This window comes from Festucalex cinctus, chromosome 20, assembly GCF_051991245.1.
Source record: "Festucalex cinctus isolate MCC-2025b chromosome 20, RoL_Fcin_1.0, whole genome shotgun sequence".
Lineage (NCBI taxonomy): Eukaryota > Metazoa > Chordata > Actinopteri > Syngnathiformes > Syngnathidae > Festucalex > Festucalex cinctus.
Window position 1 is genome coordinate 2607830 of NC_135430.1, and position 8625 is coordinate 2616454.

Consider the following 8625-nt stretch of genomic DNA (forward strand, 5'->3'; position numbering starts at 1 on the left):
TCCCTGGCCCGAACGGTAATGTTCTTCAAGACAAAAGCATGAGTTGGCACTATTCTGTAAGGGCTGTGCCAGTATTTGAACCCATATTCTGAAGGACTCCAGTCTAAAGCCTTATCCACCAGGCCACATTACAAGAGAAGGTACAAGCACTGCGTGCACTTTTGTCTTTTCCTTTACCTGGCCTGAACGGTAAAGTTCTTCAAGACAAAAGCATGAGTGAGCACTATTCTGTAAGGGCTGTGCCAGTATTTGAACCCACGTTCTGAAGGACTCCAGTCTCATGCCTTATCCACCAGGCCACATTACAGGTGAAGGTACCAGCACTTACGTGCACTTTTGTCTTTTCCTTTACCTGGCCCAAACGGTAAAGTTCTTGAAGACAAAAGCATGAGTGGGCACTATCCTGTAAGGGCTTTGACAGTATTTGAACCCACATTCTGAAGGACGCAAGTCTAATGCCTTATACAACAGACCACATTACAATTGAAAGTAAGAGGACTACGTGCACTTTTGTCTTTTCCTTTACCTGGCCCGAACGGTAAAGTTCTTCAAGACAAAAGCATGAGCGGGAACTTCTCTGTAAAGGCTGTGAAAGCATTTGAACCCACATTCTGAAGGACTCCAGTCTAATGCCTTATCTACCAGGCCACATGACAAGTGAAGGTAGCAGGACTACGTGCACTTTTGTCTTTTCCTTTACCTGGCCCGAACGGTAAAGTTCTTCAAGATAAAACCATGAGTGGTCACTATTCCGTAAGGTCTGGGAAAGTATTTGAACCCACAATCTGAATAACTCAAGTGTAACGCCTTATTCAACAGGCCACATTACAAGTGGAGGTACCAGGACAACGTGCACTTTTGTCTTTTCATTTACCTGGCCCGAACGGTAAAGTTCTAAGAGCCAAATGCATGAGTGGGCACTATTCATCATCCAGATGCCAAAATAAACTAAATACAGCAAAAGATTTGAGTGCACAACGTTTGGTTTAGGTTTGACAGCCATTATCATTTTTTTATTGCTTTAAATGCGTTTTTAGCGCATGATTGTACATTTGAGCTGAATGTGTCAAAATCTTAAAAATGAACAGGTGCCCAAGCAATTTCATGCTAGAATCATCATACGGATGCCAAAATGAACTAAATACAGCAAAAGATTTGAGTGCACAACGTTTGGTTTAGATTTGACAGCCATAATCAGCAACTGTGTACATTTGAGCTGAATGTGTCAAAATCTTAAAAATTAACAGGTGCCCAAGCAATTTCATGCTAGAATCATCATCCGGATGCCAAAATAAACTAAATACAGCAAAAGATTTGAGTGCACAACGTTTGGTTTACCCCTCCGTGAGCCGGCACCTTAACGTGGTGGAGGGGTTTGCGTGTCGCAATGATCCTAGGAGCTATGTTGTCTGGGGCTTTATGCCCCTGGCAGGGTCACCCATGGCAAACAGGTCCTAGGTGAGGGGCCAGACTAAGAACGGCTCAGAAGACCCCTATGATGATAAAAAATTTTGGAGACGCGTTTCCCTCGCCCGGACGCGGGTCACCGGGGCCCCCCTCTGGAGCCAGGCCTGGAGGCGGGGCTCGCTGGCGAGCGCCTGGTGGCCGGGCCTGCACCCATGGGGCCCGGCCAGGCACAGCCCGAAGGGGCAACGTGGGTCCCTCTTCCCACGGGCTCACCACCGGTGGGAGGGGCCAAAGGGGTCGGGTGCAGTGTGGGCTGGGTGGCGGCCAAGGGAGGAGACCTTGGCGGACCGACCCCCGGCTCTTGGGACATGGAATGTCACCTCTCTGGCAGGGAAGGAGCCCGAGCTGGTGTGCGAGGCCGAGAAGTTCCGACTAGACATAGTCGGACTCGCCTCCACACACGGCTTGGGCTCTGGTACCAGTCCTCTTGAGAGGGGTTGGACTCTCTTCCACTCTGGAGTTGCCCACGGTGTGAGGCGCAGAGCAGGTGTGGGCATACTTATTGCCCCCCGGCTCGGCGCCTGTACGTTGGGGTTTACCCCGGTGGACGAGAGGGTAGCCTCCCTCCGCCTTCGGGTGGGGGGACGGGTCCTGACTGTTGTTTGTGCATATGCACCAAACAGCAGCTCAGAGTACCCACCCTTCTTGGAGTCCGTGGAGGGTGTGCTGGAGAGCGCTCCCTCTGGGGACTCCCTCGTCCTGCTGGGGGACTTCAACGCTCACGTGGGGAATGACAGTGAGACCTGGAGGGGCGTGATTGGGAGGAACGGCCCCCCTGATCGGAACCCGAGCGGTGTTCTGTTATTGGACTTCTGTGCTCGTCACGGTTTGTCCATAACGAACACCATGTTCAAGCATAAGGGTGTCCATATGTGCACTTGGCACCAGGACACCCTAGGCCGCAGTTCGATGATCGACTTTGTAGTCGTGTCATCGGATTTGCGGCCGCATGTTTTGGACACTCGGGTGAAGAGAGGGGCGGAGCTGTCAACTGATCACCACCTGGTGGTGTGTTGGCTCCGATGGTGGGGGAAGATGCCGGTCCGACCTGGCAGACCCAAACGTATTGTGAGGGTTTGCTGGGAACGTCTGGCGGAATCCCCTGTCAGAAAGAGTTTCAATGCCCACCTCCGGCAGAGCTTCTCCCTTGTCTCGGGGGAGGTGGGGGACATTGAGTCCGAATGGACCATGTTCCGCGCCTCCATTGTTGAGGCGGCCGATCGGAGCTGTGGCCGTAAGGTGGTCGGTGCCTGTCGCGGCGGCAATCTTCGAACCCGCTGGTGGACACCAGCGGTAAGGGATGCCGTCAAGCTGAAGAAGGAGTCCTATCGGGCCTTTTTGGCCTGTCGGACTCCGGAGGCAGCTGACAGGTACCGGATGGCCAAGCGGAACGCGGCTTCGGCGGTTGCTGAGGCAAAAACTCTGACATGGGAGGAGTTCGGTGAGGCCATGGAAAACGACTTCCGGACGGCTTCGAGGAAATTCTGGTCCACCATCCGGCGTCTCAGGAGAGGAAAGCAGTGCACCATTAACACTGTGTATAGTGGCGATGGGGTGCTGCTGACCTCGACTCGGGACGTCGTGAAGCGGTGGGGGGAATACTTCGAAGACCTCCTCAATTCCACCAACACGTCTCCTTTTGAGGAAGCAGAGTCTGGGGACTCTGGGGTGGGCTCTCCTATCTCTGGGGTCGAAGTCACTGAGGTGGTTGGAAAGCTCCTCGGTGGCAGGGCCCCGGATGAGATCCGCCCGGAGTTCCTAAAGACTCTGGATGTTGTGGGGCTGTCGTGGTTGACATGCCTCTACAACATCGCGTGGACATCGGGGACAGTGCCTCTGGATTGGCAGACCGGGGTGGTGGTCCCCCTTTTTAAGAAGGGGGACCGGAGGGTGTGTTCCAACTACAGAGGGATCACACTCCTCAGCCTCCCTGGTAAGGTCTATTCAGGGGTGCTGGAGAGGAGGGTCCGTCGGGAGGTCGAATCTCGGATCCAGGAGGAGCAGTGTGGTTTTCGTCCTGGCCGTGGAACAGTGGACCAGCTCTACACCCTCCGCAGGATCCTCGAGGGTGCGTGGGAGTTCGCTCAACCAGTCCACATGTGTTTTGTGGATCTGGAGAAGGCGTTCGACCGTGTCCCTCGGGGAGTTCTGTGGGGGGTGCTTCGGGAGTACGGGGTGCCGGGCCCCTTGTTACGGGCTGTTCGGTCCCTGTACGACCGTTGCCAGAGTTTGGTCCGCATTGCCGGCAGTAAGTCGGATTCGTTTCCGGTGAGGGTTGGACTCCGCCAAGGTTGCCCTTTGTCACCGATTCTGTTCATAACTTTTATGGACAGAATTTCTAGGCGCAGCCGAGGAGTGGAGGGGTTCCGGTTTGGTGGCCTCAGCATTGCATCTCTGCTCTTTGCAGATGATGTGGTGCTGTTGGCTTCATCAGGCCGGGACCTTCAGCTCTCACTGGAGCGGTTCGCAGCCGAGTGTGAAGCGGCTGGGATGTGGATCAGCACCTCCAAAACCGAGACCATGGTCCTCAGTCGGAAAAGGGTGGAGTGTCGTCTTCAGGTCGGGGATGAGATCCTGCCCCAAGTGGAGGAGTTCAAGTATCTTGGGGTCTTGTTCACGAGTGAGGGTAGGATGGAGCGGGAGATCGACAGGCGGATCGGTGCAGCGTCTGCAGTGATGCGGACTCTGTATCGGTCCGTCGTGGTGAAGAAAGAGCTGAGCCAAAAGGCAAAGCTCTCGATTTACCGGTCGATCTACGTTCCAACCCTCACCTATGGTCACGAGCTGTGGGTCGTGACCGAAAGAACGAGATCCCGGATACAAGCGGCCGAAATGAGTTTCCTCCGCAGGGTGTCCGGGCTCTCCCTTAGAGATAGGGTGAGAAGCTCGGTCATCCGGGAGGGACTCAGAGTCGAGCCGCTGCTCCTCCGCGTTGAGAGGAGCCAGCTGAGGTGGCTCGGGCATCTGGTTCGGATGCCTCCTGGACGCCTCCCTGGGGAGGTGTTCCGGGCATGTCCCACCGGTGGGAGGCCCCGGGGACGACCCAGGACACGCTGGAGAGACTATGTCTCTCGGATGGCCTGGGAACGCCTTTGGATCCCACCGGAGGAGCTGGTTGAAGTGGCTGGGGAGAGGGAAGTCTGGGTTTCCCTCCTGAAGCTGCTGCCCCCGCGACCCGACCCCGGATAAGCGGAAGAAGATGGATGGATGGATGGACGTTTGGTTTAAATTTGACAGCCATAATCAGCAATTGTGTACTGTTGAATTGAGTAGATTGAGTAGGGTCAGATGAAACGCCATATCATGTAAAATGAGATAACAAATTAATGGGCTAGACTCAATTCTTAGTTAGAGACCAATAGGTGTCTATAGGACTGATAATTAAACTTTGGCCTCTGGGTGTAGTTCCTCAAAGTAACCACCAGATGCCGCCAAACCTGTACAACTAAGCCACCCACTCAGCATTGCCCGGACATTCCATATAAGATACAAATTGAGTGTAAATAAATGATATCCTGAATTAAATAATAATACACAACACAATCTATATTCGACAATTGTTAACCTGATTTTTGGATCAATGTTTGTAGCACATTGAAAGCCAACTATGAAGTTTTGCTGTCTTTTCTTTTTTTCTCTTTTCTTTTATTTATAAGTGATACTGTCTTTTATCGCTGATAATATTGCTGTAACTGCATTGAAAAGATTATCTGTATGTATTGTTTGATCTAACAAAGATATATACAAGATGTGCAACAGAGATTAGAATTAACCTGTTAAGTGCCTGAGAGAATTTGGGATTTAACATGTCATGTATATATATGTTATTCATGCTTGCTTAATTAATATATCTATGATGTTATTTATTTTAACGTTTATCATTGTCGAATAGAGCTGAAGACCTTGACATATTTTCATGTATGACTCATCATTCAACGTTGTGTATCCATGACACATTTGTAAAGAATGTATGACTTCATCTTCATGGCTCGTCTGTGGAAAATTACTGAAAATGAGTCCCAAGTGCGCTTTGATATTTTTGGAGGCGGAAGGACATTCACGGAAGAAAAGAAGTCAGTGACGAGGCCCAAGGTGGTAAAAGGCCGTCACCAGCTACGATCGGTGTCTTTTTTACCCTGCGATGGTCTGGACAGAGTGCATTCTCGAAGAAGGATTATAGCTGCCTGCCTGGGACTTTGGATTTTTTACGAAGGACTGGGATTAAGCCGTGACTGGAATACTTCTTCTCTGATTGGTAATGTACAAATCCTTTAGCAATAATGATGTATAATAGGAAGATATGAATGACTAATCGCGTGTTAGGGTAGGGGCCATTTAATACACTCTCATATCTTTAAAATTATTTTTGCCAAAAACATCTTATTGTCAATCAGGTCTTAAGCTTTTTTGAGAAATGATCAATCTTATAAAGCTTATTGTAAAAGGTTATATTATTCTTAATCTCCTGTCTTTATTTTATTTTATTTTATTTTATTTTTATTGATTTAAGGTTTTATCATTAAAGGTGATTGTTATGATTAATATTGGTTGTCTTATTATTGTCAATAAAATTGTTTAAAAGACAATTTTTGAATCAATCATTTTATTGTTTTGTTTTAATCTTTATTTTATTTATTTTTGGTTTTATTTTTATTTTTTGGGACGTTCTATAAGTCCGAATAAAATGATTTAAAAACTAATTGTGATTTAATTAGTTTGTTTGGTTTGTTTTAATTTTTATTATATTTATTTTTGGACGTTTTATGAGTCCGAGGTCGTTTTATAAGACCTTATTATTTGTTTTTGATTTTATTTTTATATTTGGACGTTTGATAAGTCCTTATTATTTGTTTCTGATTTTATTTTTATTTAGGACGTTTCATAAGTCCTTATTTGTTTTTGATTTTATTTTTATTTTGGACGTTTCATAAGTCCTTGTTATTTGTTTTTGATTTTATTTTTATATTTGGACGTTTGATAAGTCCTTATTATTTGTTTTGATTTTATTTTTATATTTGGACGTTTGATAAGTCCTTATTATTTGTTTTGATTTTATTTTTGTTTTGGACGTTTTATAAGTCCTTATCATTTGCTTTGATTTTATTGTATTTTGTTTTGGACATTTTATAAGTCCGCATCAATATTATTTTTTCCCTCTTCGAGGAGGACAACAGCAACGGACGTTTGGAAAAATGTAAGTGCACTCGAATAACATCTAATGAGTGTCTCCATCTGTATTAATAAAGTCAAATACTCCAGCTTGATATGTAACAAATCCGTATGATTCTAACAAGGATTATTAAATGACTAGGTCAATAACGTAATAATATGTTATTAATATGTTGGGCGCCACATGTCAACTTCCGCTTACCCGCAGGACTTAAATCGGGAAATATGTCCTGATCGACTCTCCAATTAAAGGGTTAGAAATTCCCCTTTTTCCTCACCAGCTCTAAGGCGTCAGCGTGAGGAGACGGGAATTAGATAAGCCGATATATCAAAGTGGATTCACCTAGGTTTGTTCACTGTCTTCTTATCATGAGGCCAATCCGTTTCCATCCACCTATCAATCCTGAGTGAGTAACCACACACACAGAGCCCAGGAAGGATAATCTGAACACCTCACTTAAATTGGCAGCTCCACTTTTCTAAGTTGTTTGCATTTGTTATTGACCTAGTCATTTAATAATCCTTGTTAGAATCATACGGATTTGTTACATATCAAGCTGGAGTATTTGACTTTATTAATACAGATGGAGACACTCATTAGATGTTATTCGAGTGCACTTACCTTTTTCCAAACGTCCGTTGCTGTTGTCCTCCTCGAAGAGGGAAAAAATAATATTGATGCGGACTTATAAAATGTCCAAAACAAAATACAATAAAATCAAAGCAAATGATAAGGACTTATAAAACGTCCAAAACAAAAATAAAATCAAAACAAATAATAAGGACTTATCAAACGTCCAAATATAAAAATAAAATCAAAACAAATAATAAGGACTTATCAAACGTCCAAATATAAAAATAAAATCAAAAACAAATAACAAGGACTTATGAAACGTCCAAAATAAAAATAAAATCAGAAACAAATAATAAGGACTTATCAAACGTCCAAATATAAAAATAAAATCAAAAACAAATAATAAGGTCTTATAAAACGACCTCGGACTCATAAAACGTCCAAAAATAAATAAAATCAAAAACAAATAAGGACTTATGAAACGTCCTAAATAAAAATAAAATCAGAAACAAATAATAAGGACTTATCAAACGTCCAAATATAAAAATAAAATCAAAAACAAATAATAAGGTCTTATAAAACGACCTCGGACTCATAAAACGTCCAAAAATAAATATAATAAAAATTAAAACAAACCAAACAAACTAATTAAATCACAATTAGTTTTTAAATCATTTTATTTGGTCTCATAAAATGACCTCGGACTTATAGAACGTCCAAAAAAAAATAAAACCAAAAATAAATAAAATAAAGATTAAAACAAAACAATAAAATGATTGATTCAAAAATTGTCTTTTAAACAATTTTATTGACAATAAAAGATAACCAATATAAATCATCAAAATCACATTTAATGATAAAACTTTAAATCAATCAAAATAAAATAAAATAAAATAAAAACAGAAAATTAAGAATAATATAAACCTTTTACAAGAGCTTTCTGAGATTGATCATTTCTCAAAAAAGCTTAAGACCTGATTGACAATAAGATGTTTTTGGCTAAAAATAATTTTAAAGATATGAGAGTGTATTAAATGGCCCCTACCCTAACACGCGATTAGTCATTCATATCTTCCTATTATACATCATTATTGCTAAAAAAAAAAGTTGTACATTACCAATTATTGAAGATAATTCCATTCACGGCTGGTTCCAGTCCTTCGTAAAAATCCAAAGTCCTCAAACAGGCATAAATCCATCTTCAGGAATACACTCCTTTACCGACCAGATCGCAGAGTAGAAAGGACCCCGATCGTAGCTGGTGACGGCTTTTTATCACCTTGGGCCTCGTCACTGACTTCTTCCGTGAATGTCCTTCCGCCTCCAGAAATATCAAAGCGCACGTTGGGACTCATTTTCAGTAATTTTCCACAGACGAGCCATGAAGATGAAGTCATACATTCTTTACAAATGTG